The sequence below is a fragment of the Amia ocellicauda genome, chromosome 8 (genome assembly GCF_036373705.1).
Source record: "Amia ocellicauda isolate fAmiCal2 chromosome 8, fAmiCal2.hap1, whole genome shotgun sequence".
Classification (NCBI taxonomy): Eukaryota; Metazoa; Chordata; class Actinopteri; order Amiiformes; family Amiidae; genus Amia; species Amia ocellicauda.
The window spans coordinates 8,829,284-8,854,543 of record NC_089857.1 but is presented as its reverse complement, the minus strand read 5'-3'; the positions used below and the strand labels follow the sequence as shown (position 1 = coordinate 8,854,543).

General features: G+C 43.4%; 19 non-coding genes and 2 pseudogenes across 19 annotated transcripts; all 21 read left to right on the top strand.

Annotated features, from left to right (window-relative positions):
- The first annotated feature begins 554 nt into the window (after positions 1-554).
- Positions 555-673, top strand: LOC136757042 (5S ribosomal RNA). The gene has a single exon (XR_010819090.1). It is a non-coding gene; the product is annotated as a 5S ribosomal RNA (ribosomal RNA).
- Positions 674-1,731: 1,058 nt separating this feature from the next.
- Positions 1,732-1,850, top strand: LOC136758015 (5S ribosomal RNA). Its single transcript, XR_010819822.1, has one exon. It is a non-coding gene; the product is annotated as a 5S ribosomal RNA (ribosomal RNA).
- A 1,055-nt stretch (positions 1,851-2,905) lies between these two features.
- On the top strand, positions 2,906-3,024 carry LOC136758014 (5S ribosomal RNA). Its single transcript, XR_010819821.1, has one exon. It is a non-coding gene; the product is annotated as a 5S ribosomal RNA (ribosomal RNA).
- A 1,066-nt stretch (positions 3,025-4,090) lies between these two features.
- Positions 4,091-4,199, top strand: LOC136757659 (uncharacterized; annotated as a pseudogene).
- A 1,058-nt stretch (positions 4,200-5,257) lies between these two features.
- LOC136758013 (5S ribosomal RNA) lies at positions 5,258-5,376 on the top strand. Its single transcript, XR_010819820.1, has one exon. It is a non-coding gene; the product is annotated as a 5S ribosomal RNA (ribosomal RNA).
- A 1,055-nt stretch (positions 5,377-6,431) lies between these two features.
- On the top strand, positions 6,432-6,550 carry LOC136755973 (5S ribosomal RNA). The gene has a single exon (XR_010818080.1). It is a non-coding gene; the product is annotated as a 5S ribosomal RNA (ribosomal RNA).
- Positions 6,551-7,616: 1,066 nt separating this feature from the next.
- LOC136756176 (5S ribosomal RNA) lies at positions 7,617-7,735 on the top strand. Its single transcript, XR_010818277.1, has one exon. It is a non-coding gene; the product is annotated as a 5S ribosomal RNA (ribosomal RNA).
- A 1,058-nt stretch (positions 7,736-8,793) lies between these two features.
- LOC136758012 (5S ribosomal RNA) lies at positions 8,794-8,912 on the top strand. The gene has a single exon (XR_010819819.1). It is a non-coding gene; the product is annotated as a 5S ribosomal RNA (ribosomal RNA).
- A 1,055-nt stretch (positions 8,913-9,967) lies between these two features.
- On the top strand, positions 9,968-10,086 carry LOC136758010 (5S ribosomal RNA). The gene has a single exon (XR_010819818.1). It is a non-coding gene; the product is annotated as a 5S ribosomal RNA (ribosomal RNA).
- Positions 10,087-11,152: 1,066 nt separating this feature from the next.
- LOC136757657 (uncharacterized) lies at positions 11,153-11,261 on the top strand (annotated as a pseudogene).
- A 1,058-nt stretch (positions 11,262-12,319) lies between these two features.
- LOC136758009 (5S ribosomal RNA) lies at positions 12,320-12,438 on the top strand. The gene has a single exon (XR_010819817.1). It is a non-coding gene; the product is annotated as a 5S ribosomal RNA (ribosomal RNA).
- A 1,055-nt stretch (positions 12,439-13,493) lies between these two features.
- On the top strand, positions 13,494-13,612 carry LOC136757856 (5S ribosomal RNA). Its single transcript, XR_010819672.1, has one exon. It is a non-coding gene; the product is annotated as a 5S ribosomal RNA (ribosomal RNA).
- Positions 13,613-14,678: 1,066 nt separating this feature from the next.
- LOC136756175 (5S ribosomal RNA) lies at positions 14,679-14,797 on the top strand. Its single transcript, XR_010818276.1, has one exon. It is a non-coding gene; the product is annotated as a 5S ribosomal RNA (ribosomal RNA).
- Positions 14,798-15,863: 1,066 nt separating this feature from the next.
- On the top strand, positions 15,864-15,981 carry LOC136757277 (5S ribosomal RNA). The gene has a single exon (XR_010819312.1). It is a non-coding gene; the product is annotated as a 5S ribosomal RNA (ribosomal RNA).
- Positions 15,982-17,036: 1,055 nt separating this feature from the next.
- LOC136756532 (5S ribosomal RNA) lies at positions 17,037-17,155 on the top strand. Its single transcript, XR_010818610.1, has one exon. It is a non-coding gene; the product is annotated as a 5S ribosomal RNA (ribosomal RNA).
- A 1,055-nt stretch (positions 17,156-18,210) lies between these two features.
- Positions 18,211-18,329, top strand: LOC136756531 (5S ribosomal RNA). Its single transcript, XR_010818609.1, has one exon. It is a non-coding gene; the product is annotated as a 5S ribosomal RNA (ribosomal RNA).
- A 1,055-nt stretch (positions 18,330-19,384) lies between these two features.
- On the top strand, positions 19,385-19,503 carry LOC136757734 (5S ribosomal RNA). The gene has a single exon (XR_010819592.1). It is a non-coding gene; the product is annotated as a 5S ribosomal RNA (ribosomal RNA).
- A 1,055-nt stretch (positions 19,504-20,558) lies between these two features.
- Positions 20,559-20,677, top strand: LOC136758007 (5S ribosomal RNA). Its single transcript, XR_010819815.1, has one exon. It is a non-coding gene; the product is annotated as a 5S ribosomal RNA (ribosomal RNA).
- Positions 20,678-21,743: 1,066 nt separating this feature from the next.
- Positions 21,744-21,862, top strand: LOC136758006 (5S ribosomal RNA). The gene has a single exon (XR_010819814.1). It is a non-coding gene; the product is annotated as a 5S ribosomal RNA (ribosomal RNA).
- Positions 21,863-22,917: 1,055 nt separating this feature from the next.
- LOC136756340 (5S ribosomal RNA) lies at positions 22,918-23,036 on the top strand. Its single transcript, XR_010818430.1, has one exon. It is a non-coding gene; the product is annotated as a 5S ribosomal RNA (ribosomal RNA).
- Positions 23,037-24,092: 1,056 nt separating this feature from the next.
- Positions 24,093-24,211, top strand: LOC136758005 (5S ribosomal RNA). Its single transcript, XR_010819813.1, has one exon. It is a non-coding gene; the product is annotated as a 5S ribosomal RNA (ribosomal RNA).
- The last annotated feature ends 1,049 nt before the right edge of the window (positions 24,212-25,260 follow it).

The following is a 25,260-nucleotide window of genomic DNA, read 5'->3' as shown; positions in this document are numbered from 1 at the left end:
GTGTGTTTTCTTACCCCCTCACCATAGTTTGTCAAATGTTTAAACAACTGAACTTATATTCAAGGTTTGTTTCTCTTCATATGTTTTACTGGTTTACATTTGTCTCAGCAACCTCAGCAAAAATGATTCTTCTACTTTCAAAACAAAATGACAACAGGATGAATGCACACACTTGAAAATACAATACATGCAATGTTATGCATCATAGTGATGCAACCTCCTTTCAGTTTCATACTGCATGTCAATTGAAATCCTTACTGAAATGCACACCTTCTCAAGATTGCGCTTGACTGGCGTGTCAGGCACTCAATTACAGCTGTTTTATCAAGACAATGTGTTCGTTTTGTAATATATAGTTCCGGTCTGGTGTGGCACCCCAGCTAACGCACAACGTTGCCACAATGTTGCCACAACGTGGCGTGTTAGCAGGGACTGTCTGCGGTGCGCTGGTGTGTCCCGGGCTTTAGAGTAGAGAGACAGTTCAACTGTAAGTATGAACGGCAGAAACGGATATTGCCTTCCCTTTAAGTAGAGCGTCAGGGACAGCCTCCCTGGCTTACGGCCATACTAGCCTGAATACGCCCGATCTCGTCCGATCTCGGAAGCTAAGCAGGCTTGGGCCTGGTCAGTACTTGGATGGGAGACCGACTGGGAATACGAGGTGCTGTAAGCTTTTGCATCTTTTACACACCAGAGGGCGACAAATCACGAGTTTTAACTTTGGATACACGCAATTTCATCATTATTTCAGATTTGACTTCCCCAAATACACAGGCATACAATAGATCTTGTTCTCCAACGTAAACGGTCCCTAGTAACTAGGGTACATTCATAAATAAATTGAGCATCATGGCTAGAAGTGACTAAATGTTGCCTAATCTTTCTCATCGAGAAATGACACAATTACAGCAACACAAAAAGGAACTCCACCGGACAAAGTTCAGTGCTCACAAGGAGCCTCATTCAACACACATGGTTCCATTCCCATTCATGCAAAGCACGAAAGTGTAAAACTTGGGAACATACTTGAGAGCAAAGATCACATTCAATCTCATTCAAGGCACGGATGTGAATGCAACGGGATGAAATTACTGAAATGATGCCTGCCCTCGAACTGTGATGATGGACTACCCGACTCGCCAATAATATTGGGTTCTGGTGTATTGAAATACAGGAGCTGCTGGATTTGTGTGTTTTCTTACCCCCTCACCATAGTTTGTCAAATGTTTAAACAACTGAACTTATATTCAAGGTTTGTTTCTCTTCATATGTTTTACTGGTTTACATTTGTCTCAGCAACCTCAGCAAAAATGATTCTTCTACTTTCAAAACAAAATGACAACAGGATGAATGCACACACTTGAAAATACAATACATGCAATGTTATGCATCATAGTGATGCAACCTCCTTTCAGTTTCATACTGCATGTCAATTGAAATCCTTACTGAAATGCACACCTTCTCAAGATTGCGCTTGACTGGCGTGTCAGGCACTCAATTACAGCTGTTTTATCAAGACAATGTGTTCGTTTTGTAATATATAGTTCCGGTCTGGTGTGGCACCCCAGCTAACGCACAACGTTGCCACAACGTTTCGTGTTAGCAGGGACTGTCTGCGGCGCGCTGGTGTGTCCCGGACTTTAGAGTAGAGAGACAGTTCAACTGCAAGTATGAGCGGCAGAAACGGATATTGCCTTCCATTTAAGTAGAGCGTCAGGGACAGCTTCCCTGGCTTACGGCCATACTAGCCTGAATACGCCCGATCTCGTCCGATCTCGGAAGCTAAGCAGGCTCGGGCCTGGTCAGTACTTGGATGGGAGACCGCCTGGGAATACCAGGTGCTGTAAGCTTTTGCATCTTTTACACACCAGAGGGCGACAAATCACGAGTTTTAACTTTGGATACACGCAATTTCATCATTATTTCAGATTTGACTTCCCCGAATACACAGGCATACAATAGATCTTGTTCTCCAACGTAAACGGTCCCTAGTAACTAGGGTACATTCGTAAATAAATTGAGCATCATGGCTAGAAGTGACTAAATGTTGCCTAATCTTTCTCATCGAGAAATTACACAATTACAGCAACACAAAAAGGAACTCCACCGGACAAAGTTCAGTGCTCACAAGGAGCCTCATTCAACACACACGGTTCCATTCCCATTCATGCAAAGCACGAAAGTGTAAAACTTGGGAACATACTTGAGAGCAAAGATCACATTCAATCTCATTCAAGGCACGGATGTGAATGCAACGGGATGAAATTACTGAAATGATGCCTGCCCTCGAACTGTGATGATGGACTACCCGACTCGCCAATAATATTGGGTTCTGGTGTATTGAAATACAGGAGCTGCTGGATTTGTGTGTTTTCTTACCCCCTCACCATAGTTTGTCAAATGTTTAAACAACTGAACTTATATTCAAGGTTTGTTTCTCTTCATATGTTTTACTGGTTTACATTTGTCTCAGCAACCTGTTGAATGATTCTTCTGCTTTCAAAACAAAATGACAACAGGATGAATGCACACACTTGAAAATACAATACATGCAATGTTATGCATCATAGTGATGCAACCTCCTTTCAGTTTCATACTGCATGTCAATTGAAATCCTTACTGAAATGCACACCTTCTCAAGATTGCGCTTGACTGGCGTGTCAGGCACTCAATTACAGCTGTTTTATCAAGACAATGTGTTCGTTTTGTAATATATAGTTCCGGTCTGGTGTGGCACCCCAGCTAACGCACAACGTTGCCACAACGTTTCGTGTTAGCAGGGACTGTCTGCGGCGCGCTGGTGTGTCCCGGACTTTAGAGTAGAGAGACAGTTCAACTGCAAGTATGAGCGGCAGAAACGGATATTGCCTTCCCTTTAAGTAGAGCGTCAGGGACAGCTTCCCTGGCTTACGGCCATACTAGCCTGAATACGCCCGATCTCGTCCGATCTCGGAAGCTAAGCAGGCTCGGGCCTGGTCAGTACTTGGATGGGAGACCGCCTGGGAATACCAGGTGCTGTAAGCTTTTGCATCTTTTACACACCAGAGGGCGACAAATCACGAGTTTTAACTTTGGATACACGCAATTTCATCATTATTTCAGATTTGACTTCCCCGAATACACAGGCATACAATAGATCTTGTTCTCCAACGTAAACGGTCCCTAGTAACTAGGGTACATTCGTAAATAAATTGAGCATCATGGCTAGAAGTGACTAAATGTTGCCTAATCTTTCTCATCGAGAAATTACACAATTACAGCAACACAAAAAGGAACTCCACCGGACAAAGTTCAGTGCTCACAAGGAGCCTCATTCAACACACACGGTTCCATTCCCATTCATGCAAAGCACGAAAGTGTAAAACTTGGGAACATACTTGAGAGCAAAGATCACATTCAATCTCATTCAAGGCACGGATGTGAATGCAACGGGATGAAATTACTGAAATGATGCCTGCCCTCGAACTGTGATGATGGACTACCAGACTCGCCAATAATATTGGGTTCTGGTGTATTGAAATACAGGAGCTGCTGGATTTGTGTGTTTTCTTACCCCCTCACCATAGTTTGTCAAATGTTTAAACAACTGAACTTATATTCAAGGTTTGTTTCTCTTCATATGTTTTACTGGTTTACATTTGTCTCAGCAACCTGTTGAATGATTCTTCTGCTTTCAAAACAAAATGACAACAGGATGAATGCACACACTTGAAAATATAATACATGCAATGTTATGCATCATAGTGATGCAACCTCCTTTCAGTTTCATACTGCATGTCAATTGAAATCCTTACTGAAATGCACACCTTCTCAAGATTGCGCTTGACTGGCGTGTCAGGCACTCAATTACAGCTGTTTTATCAAGACAATGTGTTCGTTTTGTAAAATATAGTTCCGGTCTGGTGTGGCACCCCAGCTAACGCACAACGTTGCCACAACGTTGCCACAAAGTTTCGTGTTAGCAGGGACTGTCTGCGGCGCGCTGGTGTGTCCCGGACTTTAGAGTAGAGATACAGTTCATTTGCAAGTATGAGCGGCAGAAACGGATATTGCCTTCCCTTTAAGTAGAGCGTCAGGGACAGCCTCCCTGGCTTACGGCCATACTAGCCTGAATACGCCCGATCTCGGAAGCTAAGCAGGCTCGGGCCTGGTCAGTACTTGAATGGGAGACCGCCTGGGAATACCAGGTGCTGTAAGCTTTTGCATCTTTTACACACCAGAGCGCGACAAATCACGAGTTTTAACTTTGGATACACGCAATTTCATCATTATTTCAGATTTGACTTCCCCAAATACACAGGCATACAATAGATCTTGTTCTCCAACGTAAACGGTCCCTAGTAACTAGGGTACATTCGTAAATAAATTGAGCATCATGGCTAGAAGTGACTAAATGTTGCCTAATCTTTCTCATCGAGAAATGACACAATTACAGCAACACAAAAAGGAACTCCACCGGACAAAGATCAGTGCTCACAAGGAGCCTCATTCAACACACACGGTTCCATTCCCATTCATGCAAAGCACGAAAGTGTAAAACTTGGGAACATACTTGAGAGCAAAGATCACATTCAATCTCATTCAAGGCACGGATGTGAATGCAACGGGATGAAATTACTGAAATGATGCCTGCCCTCGAACTGTGATGATGGACTACCCGACTCGCCAATAATATTGGGTTCTGGTGTATTGAAATACAGGAGCTGCTGGATTTGTGTGTTTTCTTACCCCCTCACCATAGTTTGTCAAATGTTTAAACAACTGAACTTATATTCAAGGTTTGTTTCTCTTCATATGTTTTACTGGTTTACATTTGTCTCAGCAACCTCAGCAAAAATGATTCTTCTACTTTCAAAACAAAATGACAACAGGATGAATGCACACACTTGAAAATACAATACATGCAATGTTATGCATCATAGTGATGCAACCTCCTTTCAGTTTCATACTGCATGTCAATTGAAATCCTTACTGAAATGCACACCTTCTCAAGATTGCGCTTGACTGGCGTGTCAGGCACTCAATTACAGCTGTTTTATCAAGACAATGTGTTCGTTTTGTAATATATAGTTCCGGTCTGGTGTGGCACCCCAGCTAACGCACAACGTTGCCACAACGTTTCGTGTTAGCAGGGACTGTCTGCGGCGCGCTGGTGTGTCCCGAACTTTAGAGTAGAGAGACAGTTCAACTGCAAGTATGAGCGGCAGAAACGGATATTGCCTTCCCTTTAAGTAGAGCGTCAGGGACAGCCTCCCTGGCTTACGGCCATACTAGCCTGAATACGCCCGATCTCGTCCGATCTCGGAAGCTAAGCAGGCTCGGGCCTGGTCAGTACTTGGATGGGAGACCGCCTGGGAATACCAGGTGCTGTAAGCTTTTGCATCTTTTACACACCAGAGGGCGACAAATCACGAGTTTTAACTTTGGATACACGCAATTTCATCATTATTTCAGATTTGACTTCCCCAAATACACAGGCATACAATAGATCTTGTTCTCCAACGTAAACGGTCCCTAGTAACTAGGGTACATTCGTAAATAAATTGAGCATCATGGCTAGAAGTGACTAAATGTTGCCTAATCTTTCTCATCGAGAAATGACACAATTACAGCAACACAAAAAGGAACTCCACCGGACAAAGTTCAGTGCTCACAAGGAGCCTCATTCACCACACACGGTTCCATTCCCATTCATGCAAAGCACGAAAGTGTAAAACTTGGGAACATACTTGAGAGCAAAGATCACATTCAATCTCATTCAAGGCACGGATGTGAATGCAACGGGATGAAATTACTGAAATGATGCCTGCCCTCGAACTGTGATGATGGACTACCCGACTCGCCAATAATATTGGGTTCTGGTGTATTGAAATACAGGAGCTGCTGGATTTGTGTGTTTTCTTACCCCCTCACCATAGTTTGTCAAATGTTTAAACAACTGAACTTATATTCAAGGTTTGTTTCTCTTCATATGTTTTACTGGTTTACATTTGTCTCAGCAACCTGTTGAATGATTCTTCTGCTTTCAAAACAAAATGACAACAGGATGAATGCACACACTTGAAAATACAATACATGCAATGTTATGCATCATAGTGATGCAACCTCCTTTCAGTTTCATACTGCATGTCAATTGAAATCCTTACTGAAATGCACACCTTCTCAAGATTGCGCTTGACTGGCGTGTCAGGCACTCAATTACAGCTGTATTATCAAGACAATGTGTTCGTTTTGTAAAATATAGTTCCGGTCTGGTGTGGCACCCCAGCTAACGCACAACGTTGCCACAACGTTTCGTGTTAGCAGGGACTGTCTGCAGCGTGCTGGTGTGTCCCGGACTTTAGAGTAGAGAGACAGTTCAACTGCAAGTATGAGCGGCAGAAACGGATATTGCCTTCCCTTTAAGTAGAGGGTCAAGGACAGCCTCCCTGGCTTACGGCCATACTAGCCTGAATACGCCCGATCTCATCCGATCTCGGAAGCTAAGCAGGCTCGGGCCTGGTTAGTACTTGGATGGGAGACCGCCTGGGAATACCAGGTGCTGTAAGCTTTTGCATCTTTTACACACCAGAGGGCGACAAATCACGAGTTTTAACTTTGGATACACGCAATTTCATCATTATTTCAGATTTGACTTCCCCAAATACACAGGCATACAATAGATCTTGTTCTCCAACGTAAACGGTCCCTAGTAACTAGGGTACATTCGTAAATAAATTGAGCATCATGGCTAGAAGTGACTAAATGTTGCCTAATCTGTCTCATCGAGAAATGACACAATTACAGCAACACAAAAAGGAACTCCACCGGACAAAGTTCAGTGCTCACAAGGAGCCTCATTCAACACACACGGTTCCATTCCCATTCATGCAAAGCACGAAAGTGTAAAACTTGGGAACATACTTGAGAGCAAAGATCACATTCAATCTCAATCAAGGCACGGATGTGAATGCAACGGGATGAAATTACTGAAATGATGCCTGCCCTCGAACTGTGATGATGGACTACCCGACTCGCCAATAATATTGGCTTCTGGTGTATTGAAATACAGGAGCTGCTGGATTTGTGTGTTTTCTTACCCCCTCACCATAGTTTGTCAAATGTTTAAACAACTGAACTTATATTCAAGGTTTGTTTCTCTTCATATGTTTTACTGGTTTACATTTGTCTCAGCAACCTGTTGAATGATTCTTCTGCTTTCAAAACAAAATGACAACAGGATGAATGCACACACTTGAAAATATAATACATGCAATGTTATGCATCATAGTGATGCAACCTCCTTTCAGTTTCATACTGCATGTCAATTGAAATCCTTACTGAAATGCACACCTTCTCAAGATTGCGCTTGACTGGCGTGTCAGGCACTCAATTACAGCTGTTTTATCAAGACAATGTGTTCGTTTTGTAAAATATAGTTCCGGTCTGGTGTGGCACCCCAGCTAACGCACAACGTTGCCACAATGTTGCCACAACGTGGCGTGTTAGCAGGGACTGTCTGCGGCACGCTGGTGTGTCCCGGGCTTTAGAGTAGAGAGACAGTTCAACTGTAAGTATGAACGGCAGAAACGGATATTGCCTTCCCTTTAAGTAGAGCGTCAGGGACAGCCTCCCTGGCTTACGGCCATACTAGCCTGAATACGCCCGATCTCGTCCGATCTCGGAAGCCAAGCAGGCTCGGGCCTGGTCAGTACTTGGATGGGAGACCGCCTGGGAATACCAGGTGCTGTAAGCTTTTGCATCTTTTACACACCAGAGGGCGACAAATCACGAGTTTTAACTTTGGATACACGCAATTTCATCATTATTTCAGATTTGACTTCCCCAAATACACAGGCATACAATAGATCTTGTTCTCCAACGTAAACGGTCCCTAGTAACTAGGGTACATTCATAAATAAATTGAGCATCATGGCTAGAAGTGACTAAATGTTGCCTAATCTTTCTCATCGAGAAATGACACAATTACAGCAACACAAAAAGGAACTCCACCGGACAAAGTTCAGTGCTCACAAGGAGCCTCATTCAACACACATGGTTCCATTCCCATTCATGCAAAGCACGAAAGTGTAAAACTTGGGAACATACTTGAGAGCAAAGATCACATTCAATCTCATTCAAGGCACGGATGTGAATGCAACGGGATGAAATTACTGAAATGATGCCTGCCCTCGAACTGTGATGATGGACTACCCGACTCGCCAATAATATTGGGTTCTGGTGTATTGAAATACAGGAGCTGCTGGATTTGTGTGTTTTCTTACCCCCTCACCATAGTTTGTCAAATGTTTAAACAACTGAACTTATATTCAAGGTTTGTTTCTCTTCATATGTTTTACTGGTTTACATTTGTCTCAGCAACCTCAGCAAAAATGATTCTTCTACTTTCAAAACAAAATGACTACAGGATGAATGCACACACTTGAAAATACAATACATGCAATGTTATGCATCATAGTGATGCAACCTCCTTTCAGTTTCATACTGCATGTCAATTGAAATCCTTACTGAAATGCACACCTTCTCAAGATTGCGCTTGACTGGCGTGTCAGGCACTCAATTACAGCTGTTTTATCAAGACAATGTGTTCGTTTTGTAATATATAGTTCCGGTCTGGTGTGGCACCCCAGCTAACGCACAACGTTGCCACAACGTTTCGTGTTAGCAGGGACTGTCTGCGGCGCGCTGGTGTGTCCCGGACTTTAGAGTAGAGAGACAGTTCAACTGCAAGTATGAGCGGCAGAAACGGATATTGCCTTCCATTTAAGTAGAGCGTCAGGGACAGCTTCCCTGGCTTACGGCCATACTAGCCTGAATACGCCCGATCTCGTCCGATCTCGGAAGCTAAGCAGGCTCGGGCCTGGTCAGTACTTGGATGGGAGACCGCCTGGGAATACCAGGTGCTGTAAGCTTTTGCATCTTTTACACACCAGAGGGCGACAAATCACGAGTTTTAACTTTGGATACACGCAATTTCATCATTATTTCAGATTTGACTTCCCCGAATACACAGGCATACAATAGATCTTGTTCTCCAACGTAAACGGTCCCTAGTAACTAGGGTACATTCGTAAATAAATTGAGCATCATGGCTAGAAGTGACTAAATGTTGCCTAATCTTTCTCATCGAGAAATTACACAATTACAGCAACACAAAAAGGAACTCCACCGGACAAAGTTCAGTGCTCACAAGGAGCCTCATTCAACACACACGGTTCCATTCCCATTCATGCAAAGCACGAAAGTGTAAAACTTGGGAACATACTTGAGAGCAAAGATCACATTCAATCTCATTCAAGGCACGGATGTGAATGCAACGGGATGAAATTACTGAAATGATGCCTGCCCTCGAACTGTGATGATGGACTACCCGACTCGCCAATAATATTGGGTTCTGGTGTATTGAAATACAGGAGCTGCTGGATTTGTGTGTTTTCTTACCCCCTCACCATAGTTTGTCAAATGTTTAAACAACTGAACTTATATTCAAGGTTTGTTTCTCTTCATATGTTTTACTGGTTTACATTTGTCTCAGCAACCTGTTGAATGATTCTTCTGCTTTCAAAACAAAATGACAACAGGATGAATGCACACACTTGAAAATACAATACATGCAATGTTATGCATCATAGTGATGCAACCTCCTTTCAGTTTCATACTGCATGTCAATTGAAATCCTTACTGAAATGCACACCTTCTCAAGATTGCGCTTGACTGGCGTGTCAGGCACTCAATTACAGCTGTTTTATCAAGACAATGTGTTCGTTTTGTAATATATAGTTCCGGTCTGGTGTGGCACCCCAGCTAACGCACAACGTTGCCACAACGTTTCGTGTTAGCAGGGACTGTCTGCGGCGCGCTGGTGTGTCCCGGACTTTAGAGTAGAGAGACAGTTCAACTGCAAGTATGAGCGGCAGAAACGGATATTGCCTTCCCTTTAAGTAGAGCGTCAGGGACAGCTTCCCTGGCTTACGGCCATACTAGCCTGAATACGCCCGATCTCGTCCGATCTCGGAAGCTAAGCAGGCTCGGGCCTGGTCAGTACTTGGATGGGAGACCGCCTGGGAATACCAGGTGCTGTAAGCTTTTGCATCTTTTACACACCAGAGGGCGACAAATCACGAGTTTTAACTTTGGATACACGCAATTTCATCATTATTTCAGATTTGACTTCCCCGAATACACAGTCATACAATAGATCTTGTTCTCCAACGTAAACGGTCCCTAGTAACTAGGGTACATTCGTAAATAAATTGAGCATCATGGCTAGAAGTGACTAAATGTTGCCTAATCTTTCTCATCGAGAAATGACACAATTACAGCAACACAAAAAGGAACTCCACCGGACAAAGTTCACTGCTCACAAGGAGCCTCATTCAACACACACGGTTCCATTCCCATTCATGCAAAGCACGAAAGTGTAAAACTTGGGAACATACTTGAGAGCAAAGATCACATTCAATCTCATTCAAGGCACGGATGTGAATGCAACGGGATGAAATTACTGAAATGATGCCTGCCCTCGAACTGTGATGATGGACTACCAGACTCGCCAATAATATTGGGTTCTGGTGTATTGAAATACAGGAGCTGCTGGATTTGTGTGTTTTCTTACCCCCTCACCATAGTTTGTCAAATGTTTAAACAACTGAACTTATATTCAAGGTTTGTTTCTCTTCATATGTTTTACTGGTTTACATTTGTCTCAGCAACCTGTTGAATGATTCTTCTGCTTTCAAAACAAAATGACAACAGGATGAATGCACACACTTGAAAATATAATACATGCAATGTTATGCATCATAGTGATGCAACCTCCTTTCAGTTTCATACTGCATGTCAATTGAAATCCTTACTGAAATGCACACCTTCTCAAGATTGCGCTTGACTGGCGTGTCAGGCACTCAATTACAGCTGTTTTATCAAGACAATGTGTTCGTTTTGTAAAATATAGTTCCGGTCTGGTGTGGCACCCCAGCTAACGCACAACGTTGCCACAACGTTGCCACAAAGTTTCGTGTTAGCAGGGACTGTCTGCGGCGCGCTGGTGTGTCCCGGACTTTAGAGTAGAGAGACAGTTCATTTGCAAGTATGAGCGGCAGAAACGGATATTGCCTTCCCTTTAAGTAGAGCGTCAGGGACAGCCTCCCTGGCTTACGGCCATACTAGCCTGAATACGCCCGATCTCGGAAGCTAAGCAGGCTCGGGCCTGGTCAGTACTTGAATGGGAGACCGCCTGGGAATACCAGGTGCTGTAAGCTTTTGCATCTTTTACACACCAGAGCGCGACAAATCACGAGTTTTAACTTTGGATACACGCAATTTCATCATTATTTCAGATTTGACTTCCCCAAATACACAGGCATACAATAGATCTTGTTCTCCAACGTAAACGGTCCCTAGTAACTAGGGTACATTCGTAAATAAATTGAGCATCATGGCTAGAAGTGACTAAATGTTGCCTAATCTTTCTCATCGAGAAATGACACAATTACAGCAACACAAAAAGGAACTCCACCGGACAAAGATCAGTGCTCACAAGGAGCCTCATTCAACACACACGGTTCCATTCCCATTCATGCAAAGCACGAAAGTGTAAAACTTGGGAACATACTTGAGAGCAAAGATCACATTCAATCTCATTCAAGGCACGGATGTGAATGCAACGGGATGAAATTACTGAAATGATGCCTGCCCTCGAACTGTGATGATGGACTACCCGACTCGCCAATAATATTGGGTTCTGGTGTATTGAAATACAGGAGCTGCTGGATTTGTGTGTTTTCTTACCCCCTCACCATAGTTTGTCAAATGTTTAAACAACTGAACTTATATTCAAGGTTTGTTTCTCTTCATATGTTTTACTGGTTTACATTTGTCTCAGCAACCTCAGCAAAAATGATTCTTCTACTTTCAAAACAAAATGACAACAGGATGAATGCACACACTTGAAAATACAATACATGCAATGTTATGCATCATAGTGATGCAACCTCCTTTCAGTTTCATACTGCATGTCAATTGAAATCCTTACTGAAATGCACACCTTCTCAAGATTGCGCTTGACTGGCGTGTCAGGCACTCAATTACAGCTGTTTTATCAAGACAATGTGTTCGTTTTGTAATATATAGTTCCGGTCTGGTGTGGCACCCCAGCTAACGCACAACGTTGCCACAACGTTTCGTGTTAGCAGGGACTGTCTGCGGCGCGCTGGTGTGTCCCGGACTTTAGAGTAGAGAGACAGTTCAACTGCAAGTATGAGCGGCAGAAACGGATATTGCCTTCCCTTTAAGTAGAGCGTCAGGGACAGCCTCCCTGGCTTACGGCCATACTAGCCTGAATACGCCCGATCTCGTCCGATCTCGGAAGCTAAGCAGGCTCGGGCCTGGTCAGTACTTGGATGGGAGACCGCCTGGGAATACCAGGTGCTGTAAGCTTTTGCATCTTTTACACACCAGAGGGCGACAAATCACGAGTTTTAACTTTGGATACACGCAATTTCATCATTATTTCAGATTTGACTTCCCCAAATACACAGGCATACAATAGATCTTGTTCTCCAACGTAAACGGTCCCTAGTAACTAGGGTACATTCGTAAATAAATTGAGCATCATGGCTAGAAGTGACTAAATGTTGCCTAATCTTTCTCATCGAGAAATGACACAATTACAGCAACACAAAAAGGAACTCCACCGGACAAAGTTCAGTGCTCACAAGGAGCCTCATTCACCACACACGGTTCCATTCCCATTCATGCAAAGCACGAAAGTGTAAAACTTGGGAACATACTTGAGAGCAAAGATCACATTCAATCTCATTCAAGGCACGGATGTGAATGCAACGGGATGAAATTACTGAAATGATGCCTGCCCTCGAACTGTGATGATGGACTACCCAACTCGCCAATAATATTGGGTTCTGGTGTATTGAAATACAGGAGCTGCTGGATTTGTGTGTTTTCTTACCCCCTCACCATAGTTTGTCAAATGTTTAAACAACTGAACTTATATTCAAGGTTTGTTTCTCTTCATATGTTTTACTGGTTTACATTTGTCTCAGCATCCTGTTGAATGATTCTTCTGCTTTCAAAACAAAATGACAACAGGATGAATGCACACACTTGAAAATACAATACATGCAATGTTATGCATCATAGTGATGCAACCTCCTTTCAGTTTCATACTGCATGTCAATTGAAATCCTTACTGAAATGCACACCTTCTCAAGATTGCGCTTGACTGGCGTGTCAGGCACTCAATTACAGCTGTATTATCAAGACAATGTGTTCGTTTTGTAAAATATAGTTCCGGTCTGGTGTGGCACCCCAGCTAACGCACAACGTTGCCACAACGTTTCGTGTTAGCAGGGACTGTCTGCAGCGTGCTGGTGTGTCCCGGACTTTAGAGTAGAGAGACAGTTCAACTGCAAGTATGAGCGGCAGAAACGGATATTGCCTTCCCTTTAAGTAGAGGGTCAAGGACAGCCTCCCTGGTTTACGGCCATACTAGCCTGAATACGCCCGATCTCATCCGATCTCGGAAGCTAAGCAGGCTCGGGCCTGGTTAGTACTTGGATGGGAGACCGCCTGGGAATACCAGGTGCTGTAAGCTTTTGCATCTTTTACACACCAGAGGGCGACAAATCACGAGTTTTAACTTTGGATACACGCAATTTCATCATTATTTCAGATTTGACTTCCCCAAATACACAGGCATACAATAGATCTTGTTCTCCAACGTAAACGGTCCCTAGTAACTAGGGTACATTCGTAAATAAATTGAGCATCATGGCTAGAAGTGACTAAATGTTGCCTAATCTGTCTCATCGAGAAATGACACAATTACAGCAACACAAAAAGGAACTCCACCGGACAAAGTTCAGTGCTCACAAGGAGCCTCATTCAACACACACGGTTCCATTCCCATTCATGCAAAGCACGAAAGTGTAAAACTTGGGAACATACTTGAGAGCAAAGATCACATTCAATCTCAATCAAGGCACGGATGTGAATGCAACGGGATGAAATTACTGAAATGATGCCTGCCCTCGAACTGTGATGATGGACTACCCGACTCGCCAATAATATTGGCTTCTGGTGTATTGAAATACAGGAGCTGCTGGATTTGTGTGTTTTCTTACCCCCTCACCATAGTTTGTCAAATGTTTAAACAACTGAACTTATATTCAAGGTTTGTTTCTCTTCATATGTTTTACTGGTTTACATTTGTCTCAGCAACCTGTTGAATGATTCTTCTGCTTTCAAAACAAAATGACAACAGGATGAATGCACACACTTGAAAATATAATACATGCAATGTTATGCATCATAGTGATGCAACCTCCTTTCAGTTTCATACTGCATGTCAATTGAAATCCTTACTGAAATGCACACCTTCTCAAGATTGCGCTTGACTGGCGTGTCAGGCACTCAATTACAGCTGTTTTATCAAGACAATGTGTTCGTTTTGTAAAATATAGTTCCGGTCTGGTGTGGCACCCCAGCTAACGCACAACGTTGCCACAATGTTGCCACAACGTGGCGTGTTAGCAGGGACTGTCTGCGGCACGCTGGTGTGTCCCGGGCTTTAGAGTAGAGAGACAGTTCAACTGTAAGTATGAACGGCAGAAACGGATATTGCCTTCCCTTTAAGTAGAGCGTCAGGGACAGCCTCCCTGGCTTACGGCCATACTAGCCTGAATACGCCCGATCTCGTCCGATCTCGGAAGCCAAGCAGGCTCGGGCCTGGTCAGTACTTGGATGGGAGACCGCCTGGGAATACCAGGTGCTGTAAGCTTTTGCATCTTTTACACACCAGAGGGCGACAAATCACGAGTTTTAACTTTGGATACACGCAATTTCATCATTATTTCAGATTTTACTTCCCCAAATACACAGGCATACAATAGATCTTGTTCTCCAACGTAAACGGTCCCTAGTAACTAGGGTACATTCGTAAATAAATTGAGCATCATGGCTAGAAGTGACTAAATGTTGCCTAATCTTTCTCATCGAGAAATGACACAATTACAGCAACACAAAAAGGAACTCCACCGGACAAAGTTCAGTGCTCACAAGGAGCCTCATTCAACACACACGGTTCCATTCCCATTCATGCAAAGCACGAAAGTGTAAAACTTGGGAACATACTTGAGAGCAAAGATCACATTCAATCTCATTCAAGCCACGGATGTGAATGCAACGGGATGAAATTACTGAAATGATGCCTGCCCTCGAACTGTGATGATGGACTACCCGACTCGCCAATAATATTGGGTTCTGGTGTATTGAAATACAGGAGCTGCTGGATTTGTGTGTTTTCTTACCCCCTCACCATAGTTTGTCAAATGTTTAAACAACTGAACTTATATTCAAGGTTTGTTTCTCTTCATATGTTTTACTGGTTTACATTTGTCTCAGCAACCTGTTGAATGATTCTTCTGCTTTCAAAACAAAATGACAACAGGATGAATGCACACACTTGAAAATACAATACATGCAATGTTATGCATCATAGTGATGCAACCTCCTTTCAGTTTCATACTGCATGTCAATTGAAATCCTTACTGAAATGCACACCTTCTCAAGATTGCGCTTGACTGGCGTGTCAGGCACTCAATTACAGCTGTTTTATCAAGACAATGTGTTCGTTTTGTAATATATAGTTCCGGTCTGGTGTGGCACCCCAGCTAACGCACAACGTTGCCACAATGTTGCCACAACGTGGCGTGTTAGCAGGGACTGTCTGCGGCGCGCTGGTGTGTCCCGGGCTTTAGAGTAGAGAGACAGTTCAACTGTAAGTATGAACGGCAGAAACGGATATTGCCTTCCCTTTAAGTAGAGCGTCAGGGACAGCCTCCCTGGCTTACGGCCTACTAGCCTGAATACGCCCGATCTCGTCCGATCTCGGAAGCTAAGCAGGCTCGGGCCTGGTCAGTACTTGGATGGGAGACCGCCTGGGAATACCAGGTGCTGTAAGCTTTTGCATCTTTTACACACCAGAGGGCGACAAATCACGATTTTTAACTTTGGATACACGCAATTTCATCATTATTTCAGATTTGACTTCCCCAAATACACAGGCATACAATAGATCTTGTTCTCCAACGTAAACGGTCCCTAGTAACTAGGGTACATTCGTAAATAAATTGAGCATCATGGCTAGAAGTGACTAAATGTTGCCTAATCTTTCTCATCGAGAAATGACACAATTACAGCAACACAAAAAGGAACTCCACCGGACAAAGTTCACTGCTCACAAGGAGCCTCATTCAACACACACGATTCCATTCCCATTCATGCAAAGCACGAAAGTGTAAAACTTGGGAACATACTTGAGAGCAAAGATCACATTCAATCTCATTCAAGGCACGGATGTGAATGCAACGGGATGAAATTACTGAAATGATGCCTGCCCTCGAACTGTGATGATGGACTACCCGACTCGCCAATAATATTGGGTTCTGGTGTATTGAAATACAGGAGCTGCTGGATTTGTGTGTTTTCTTACCCCCTCACCATAGTTTGTCAAATGTTTAAACAACTGAACTTATATTCAAGGTTTGTTTCTCTTCATATGTTTTACTGGTTTACATTTGTCTCAGCAACCTGTTGAATGATTCTTCTGCTTTCAAAACAAAATGACAACAGGATGAATGCACACACTTGAAAATACAATACATGCAATGTTATGCATCATAGTGATGCAACCTCCTTTCAGTTTCATACTGCATGTCAATTGAAATCCTTACTGAAATGCACACCTTCTCAAGATTGCGCTTGACTGGCGTGTCAGGCACTCAATTACAGCTGTTTTATCAAGACAATGTGTTCGTTTTGTAATATATAGTTCCGGTCTGGTGTGGCACCCCAGCTAACGCACAACGTTGCCACAACGTTTCGTGTTAGCAGGGACTGTCTGCAGCGTGCTGGTGTGTCCCGGACTTTAGAGTAGAGAGACAGTTCAACTGCAAGTATGAGCGGCAGAAACGGATATTGCCTTCCCTTTAAGTAGAGGGTCAAGGACAGCCTCCCTGGCTTACGGCCATACTAGCCTGAATACGCCCGATCTCGTCCGATCTCGGAAGCTAAGCAGGCTCGGGCCTGGTCAGTACTTGGATGGGAGACCGCCTGGGAATACCAGGTGCTGTAAGATTTTGCATCTTTTACACACCAGAGGGCGACAAATCACGAGTTTTAACTTTGGATACACGCAATTTCATCATTATTTCAGATTTGACTTCCCCAAATACACAGGCATACAATAGATCTTGTTCTCCAACGTAAACGGTCCCTAGTAACTAGGGTACATTCGTAAATAAATTGAGCATCATGGCTAGAAGTGACTAAATGTTGCCTAATCTTTCTCATCGAGAAATGACACAATTACAGCAACACAAAAAGGAACTCCACCGGACAAAGTTCACTGCTCACAAGGAGCCTCATTCAACACACACGATTCCATTCCCATTCATGCAAAGCACGAAAGTGTAAAACTTGGGAACATACTTGAGAGCAAAGATCACATTCAATCTCATTCAAGGCACGGATGTGAATGCAACGGGATGAAATTACTGAAATGATGCCTGCCCTCGAACTGTGATGATGGACTACCCGACTCGCCAATAATATTGGGTTCTGGTGTATTGAAATACAGGAGCTGCTGGATTTGTGTGTTTTCTTACCCCCTCACCATAGTTTGTCAAATGTTTAAACAACTGAACTTATATTCAAGGTTTGTTTCTCTTCATATGTTTTACTGGTTTACATTTGTCTCAGCAACCTGTTGAATGATTCTTCTGCTTTCAAAACAAAATGACAACAGGATGAATGCACACACTTGAAAATACAATACATGCAATGTTATGCATCATAGTGATGCAACCTCCTTTCAGTTTCATACTGCATGTCAATTGAAATCCTTACTGAAATGCACACCTTCTCAAGATTGCGCTTGACTGGCGTGTCAGGCACTCAATTACAGCTGTTTTATCAAGACAATGTGTTCGTTTTGTAATATATAGTTCCGGTCTGGTGTGGCACCCCAGCTAACGCACAACGTTGCCACAACGTTTCGTGTTAGCAGGGACTGTCTGCAGCGTGCTGGTGTGTCCCGGACTTTAGAGTAGAGAGACAGTTCAACTGCAAGTATGAGCGGCAGAAACGGATATTGCCTTCCCTTTAAGTAGAGGGTCAAGGACAGCATCCCTGGCTTACGGCCATACTAGCCTGAATACGCCCGATCTCGTCCGATCTCGGAAGCTAAGCAGGCTCGGGCCTGGTCAGTACTTGGATGGGAGACCGCCTGGGAATACCAGGTGCTGTAAGATTTTGCATCTTTTACACACCAGAGGGCGACAAATCACGAGTTTTAACTTTGGATACACGCAATTTCATCATTATTTCAGATTTGACTTCCCCAAATACACAGGCATACAATAGATCTTGTTCTCCAACGTAAACGGTCCCTAGTAACTAGGGTACATTCGTAAATAAATTGAGCATCATGGCTAGAAGTGACTAAATGTTGCCTAATCTTTCTCATCGAGAAATGACACAATTACAGCAACACAAAAAGGAACTCCACCGGACAAAGTTCAGTGCTCACAAGGAGCCTCATTCAACACACACGGTTCCATTCCCATTCATGCAAAGCACGAAAGTGTAAAACTTGGGAACATACTTGAGAGCAAAGATCATATTCAATCTCATTCAAGGCACGGATGTGAATGCAACGGGATGAAATTACTGAAATGATGCCTGCTCTCGAACTGTGATGATGGACTACCCGACTCGCCAATAATATTGGGTTCTGGTGTATTGAAATACAGGAGCTGCTGGATTTGTGTGTTTTCTTACCCCCTCACCATAGTTTGTCAAATGTTTAAACAACTGAACTTATATTCAAGGTTTGTTTCTCTTCATATGTTTTACTGGTTTACATTTGTCTCAGCAACCTGTTGAATGATTCTTCTGCTTTCAAAACAAAATGACAACAGGATGAATGCACACACTTGAAAATACAATACATGCAATGTTATGCATCATAGTGATGCAACCTCCTTTCAGTTTCATACTGCATGTCAATTGAAATCCTTACTGAAATGCACACCTTCTCAAGATTGCGCTTGACTGGCGTGTCAGGCACTCAATTACAGCTGTATTATCAAGACAATGTGTTCGTTTTGTAAAATATAGTTCCGGTCTGGTGTGGCACCCCAGCTAACGCACAACGTTGCCACAACGTTTCGTGTTAGCAGGGACTGTCTGCAGCGTGCTGGTGTGTCCCGGACTTTAGAGTAGAGAGACAGTTCAACTGCAAGTATGAGCGGCAGAAACGGATATTGCCTTCCCTTTAAGTAGAGGGTCAAGGACAGCCTCCCTGGCTTACGGCCATACTAGCCTGAATACGCCCGATCTCGTCCGATCTCGGAAGCTAAGCAGGCTCGGGCCTGGTTAGTACTTGGATGGGAGACCGCCTGGGAATACCAGGTGCTGTAAGCTTTTTCATCTTTTACACACCAGAGGGCGACAAATCACGAGTTTTAACTTTGGATACACGCAATTTCATCATTATTTCAGATTTGACTTCCCCAAATACACAGGCATACAATAGATCTTGTTCTCCAACGTAAACGGTCCCTAGAAACTAGGGTACATTCGTAAATAAATTCAGCATCATGGCTAGAAGTGACTAAATGTTGCCTAATCTATCTCATCGAGAAATGACACAATTACAGCAACACAAAAAGGAACTCCACCGGACAAAGTTCAGTGCTCACAAGGAGCCTCATTCAACACACACGGTTCCATTCCCATTCATGCAAAGCACGAAAGTGTAAAACTTGGGAACATACTTGAGAGCAAAGATCACATTCAATCTCATTCAAGGCACGGATGTGAATGCAACGGGATGAAATAACTGAAATGATGCCTGCCCTCGAACTGTGATGATGGACTACCCGACTCGCCAATAATATTGGCTTCTGGTGTATTGAAATACAGGAGCTGCTGGATGTGTGTGTTTTCTTACCCCCTCACCATAGTTTGTCAAATGTTTAAACAACTGAACTTATATTCAAGGTTTGTTTCTCTTCATATGTTTTACTGGTTTACATTTGTCTCAGCAACCTGTTGAATGATTCTTCTGCTTTCAAAACAAAATGACAACAGGATGAATGCACACACTTGAAAATACAATACATGCAATGTTATGCATCATAGTGATGCAACCTCCTTTCAGTTTCATACTGCATGTCAATTGAAATCCTTACTGAAATGCACACCTTCTCAAGATTGCGCTTGACTGGCGTGTCAGGCACTCAATTACAGCTGTTTTATCAAGACAATGTGTTCGTTTTGTAATATATAGTTCCGGTCTGGTGTGGCACCCCAGCTAACGCACAACGTTGCCACAACGTTTCGTGTTAGCAGGGACTGTCTGCGGCGCGCTGGTGTGTCCCGGACTTTAGAGTAGAGAGACAGTTCAACTGCAAGTATGAGCGGCAGAAACGGATATTGCCTTCCCTTTAAGTAGAGCGTCAGGGATAGCCTCCCTGGCTTACGGCCATACTAGCCTGAATACGCCCGATCTCGTCCGATCTCGGAAGCTAAGCAGGCTCGGGCCTGGTCAGTACTTGGATGGGAGACCGCCTGGGAATACCAGGTGCTGTAAGCTTTTGCATCTTTTACACACCAGAGGGCGACAAATCACGAGTTTTAACTTTGGATACACGCAATTTCATCATTATTTCAGATTTGACTTCCCCAAATACACAGGCATACAATAGATCTTGTTCTCCAACGTAAACGGTCCCTAGTAACTAGGGTACATTCGTAAATAAATTGAGCATCATGGCTAGAAGTGACTAAATGTTGCCTAATCTATCTCATCGAGAAATGACACAATTACAGCAACACAAAAAGGAACTCCACCGGACAAAGTTCAGTGCTCACAAGGAGCCTCATTCAACACAAACGGTTCCATTCCCATTCATGCAAAGCACGAAAGTGTAAAACTTGGGAACATACTTGAGAGCAAAGATCACATTCAATCTCATTCAAGGCACGGATGTGAATGCAACGGGATGAAATTACTGAAATGATGCCTGCCCTCGAACTGTGATGATGGACTACCCGACTAGCCAATAATATTGGGTTCTGGTGTATTGAAATACAGGAGCTGCTGGATTTGTATGTTTTCTTACCCCCTCACCATACTTTCTCAAATGTTTAAACAACTGAACTTATATTCAAGGTTTGTTTCTCTTCATATGTTTTACTGGTTTACATTTGTCTCAGCAACCTGTTGAATGATTCTTCTGCTTTCAAAACAAAATGACAACAGGATGAATGCACACACTTGAAAATACAATACATGCAATGTTATGCATCATAGTGATGCAACCTCCTTTCAGTTTCATACTGCATGTCAATTGAAATCCTTACTGAAATGCACACCTTCTCAAGATTGCGCTTGACTGGCGTGTCAGGCACTAAATTACAGCTGTTTTATCAAGACAATGTGTTCGTTTTGTAATATATAGTTCCGGTCTGGTGTGGCACCCCAGCTAACGCACAACGTTGCCACAATGTTGCCACAACGTGGCATGTTAGCAGGGACTGTCTGCGGCGCACTGGTGTGTCCCGGGCTTTAGAGTAGAGAGACAGTTCAACTGTAAGTATGAACGGCAGAAACGGATATTGCCTTCCCTTTAAGTAGAGCGTCAGGGACAGCCTCCCTGGCTTACGGCCATACTAGCCTGAATACGCCCGATCTCGTCCGATCTCGGAAGCTAAGCAGGCTCGGGCCTGGTCAGTACTTGGATGGGAGACCGCCTGGGAATACCAGGTGCTGTAAGCTTTTGCATCTTTTACACGCCAGAGGGCGACAAATCACGAGTTTTAACTTTGGATACACGCAATTTCATCATTATTTCAGATTTGACTTCCCCAAATACACAGGCATACAATAGATCTTGTTCTCCAACGTAAACGGTCCCTAGTAACTAGGGTACATTCGTAAATAAATTGAGCATCATGGCTAGAAGTGACTAAATGTTGCCTAATCTTTCTCATCGAGAAATGACACAATTACAGCAACACAAAAAGGAACTCCACCGGACAAAGTTCAGTGCTCACAAGGAGCCTCATTCAACACACACGGTTCCATTCCCATTCATGCAAAGCACGAAAGTGTAAAACTTGGGAACATACTTGAGAGCAAAGATCACATTCAATCTCATTCAAGGCACGGATGTGAATGCAACGGGATGAAATTACTGAAATGATGCCTGCCCTCGAACTGTGATGATGGACTACCCGACTCGCCAATAATATTGGGTTCTGGTGTATTGAAATACAGGAGCTGCTGGATTTGTGTGTTTTCTTACCCCCTCACCATAGTTTGTCAAATGTTTAAACAACTGAACTTATATTCAAGGTTTGTTTCTCTTCATATGTTTTACTGGTTTACATTTGTCTCAGCAACCTGTTGAATGATTCTTCTGCTTTCAAAACAAAATGACAACAGGATGAATGCACACACTTGAAAATACAATACATGCAATGTTATGCATCATAGTGATGCAACCTCCTTTCAGTTTCATACTGCATGTCAATTGAAATCCTTACTGAAATGCACACCTTCTCAAGATTGCGCTTGACTGGCGTGTCAGGCACACAATTACAGCTGTATTATCAAGACAATGTGTTCGTTTTGTAAAATATAGTTCCGGTCTGGTGTGGCACCCCAGCTAACGCACAACGTTGCCACAACGTGGCATGTTAGCAGGGACTGTCTGCGGTGCGCTGGTGTGTCCCGGGCTTTAGAGTAGAGAGACAGTTCAACTGTAAGTATGAACGGCAGAAACGGATATTGCCTTCCCTTTAAGTAGAGCGTCAGGGACAGCCTCCCTGGCTTACGGCCATACTAGCCTGAATACGCCCGATCTCATCAGATCTCGGAAGCCAAGCGGGCTCGGGCCTGGTCAGTACTTGGATGGGAGACCGCCTGGGAATACCAGGTGCTGTAAGCTTTTGCATCTTTTACACACCAGAGGGCGACAAATCACGAGTTTTAACTTTGGATACACGCAATTTCATCATTATTTCAGATTTTACTTCCCCAAATACACAGGCATACAATAGATCTTGTTCTCCAACGTAAACGGTCCCTAGAAACTAGGGTACATTCGTAAATAAATTCAGCATCATGGCTAGAAGTGACTAAATGTTGCCTAATCTATCTCATCGAGAAATGACACAATTACAGCAACACAAAAAGGAACTCCACCGGACAAAGTTCAGTGCTCACAAGGAGCCTCATTCAACACACACGGTTCCATTCCCATTCATGCAAAGCACGAAAGTGTAAAACTTGGGAACATACTTGAGAGCAAAGATCACATTCAATCTCATTCAAGGCACGGATGTGAATGCAACGGGGTGAAATTACTGAAATGATGCCTGCCCTCGAACTGTGATGATGGACTACCCGACTCGCCAATAATATTGGGTTCTGGTGTATTGAAATACAGGAGCTGCTGGATTTGTGTGTTTTCTTACCCCCTCACCATAGTTTGTCAAATGTTTAAACAACTGAACTTATATTCAAGGTTTGTTTCTCTTCATATGTTTTACTGGTTTACATTTGTCTCAGCAACCTGTTGAATGATTCTTCTGCTTTCAAAACAAAATGACAACAGGATGAATGCACACACTTGAAAATACAATACATGCAATGTTATGCATCATAGTGATGCAACCTCCTTTCAGTTTCATACTGCATGTCAATTGAAATCCTTACTGAAATGCACACCTTCTCAAGATTGCGCTTGACTGGCGTGTCAGGCACTCAATTACAGCTGTTTTATCAAGACAAATGTGTTCGTTTTGTAAAATATAGTTCCGGTCTGGTGTGGCACCCCAGCTAACGCACAACGTTGCCACAACGTGGCATATTAGCAGGGACTGTCTGCGGCGCGCTGGTGTGTCCCGGGCTTTAGAGTAGAGAGACAGTTCAACTGTAAGTATGAACGGCAGAAACGGATATTGCCATCCCTTTAAGTAGAGCGTCAGGGACAGCCTCCCTGGCTTACGGCCATACTAGCCTGAATACGCCCGATCTCGTCCGATCTCGGAAGCTAAGCAGGCTCGGGCCTGGTCAGTACTTGGATGGGAGACCGCCTGGGAATACCAGGTGCTGTAAGCTTTTGCATCTTTTACACACCAGAGCGCGACAAATCACGAGTTTTAACTTTGGATACACGCAATTTCATCATTATTTCAGATTTGACTTCCCCAAATACACAGGCATACAATAGATCTTGTTCTCCAACGTAAACGGTCCCTAGTAACTAGGGTACATTCGTAAATAAATTGAGCATCATGGCTAGAAGTGACTAAATGTTGCCTAATCTTTCTCATCGAGAAATGACACAATTACAGCAACACAAAAAGGAACTCCACCGGACAAAGATCAGTGCTCACAAGGAGCCTCATTCAACACACACGGTTCCATTCCCATTCATGCAAAGCACGAAAGTGTAAAACTTGGGAACATACTTGAGAGCAAAGATCACATTCAATCTCATTCAAGGCACGGATGTGAATGCAACGGGATGAAATTACTGAAATGATGCCTGCCCTCGAACTGTGATGATGGACTACCCGACTCGCCAATAATATTGGGTTCTGGTGTATTGAAATACAGGAGCTGCTGGATTTGTGTGTTTTCTTACCCCCTCACCATAGTTTGTCAAATGTTTAAACAACTGAACTTATATTCAAGGTTTGTTTCTCTTCATATGTTTTACTGGTTTACATTTGTCTCAGCAACCTGTTGAATGATTCTTCTGCTTTCAAAACAAAATGACAACAGGATGAATGCACACACTTGAAAATACAATACATGCAATGTTATGCATCATAGTGATGCAACCTCCTTTCAGTTTCATACTGCATGTCAATTGAAATCCTTACTGAAATGCACACCTTCTCAAGATTGCGCTTGACTGGCGTGTCAGGCACTCAATTACAGCTGTTTTATCAAGACAAATGTGTTCGTTTTGTAAAATATAGTTCCGGTCTGGTGTGGCACCCCAGCTAACGCACAACGTTGCCACAACGTGGCATATTAGCAGGGACTGTCTGCGGCGCGCTGGTGTGTCCCGGGCTTTAGAGTAGAGAGACAGTTCAACTGTAAGTATGAACGGCAGAAACGGATATTGCCATCCCTTTAAGTAGAGCGTCAGGGACAGC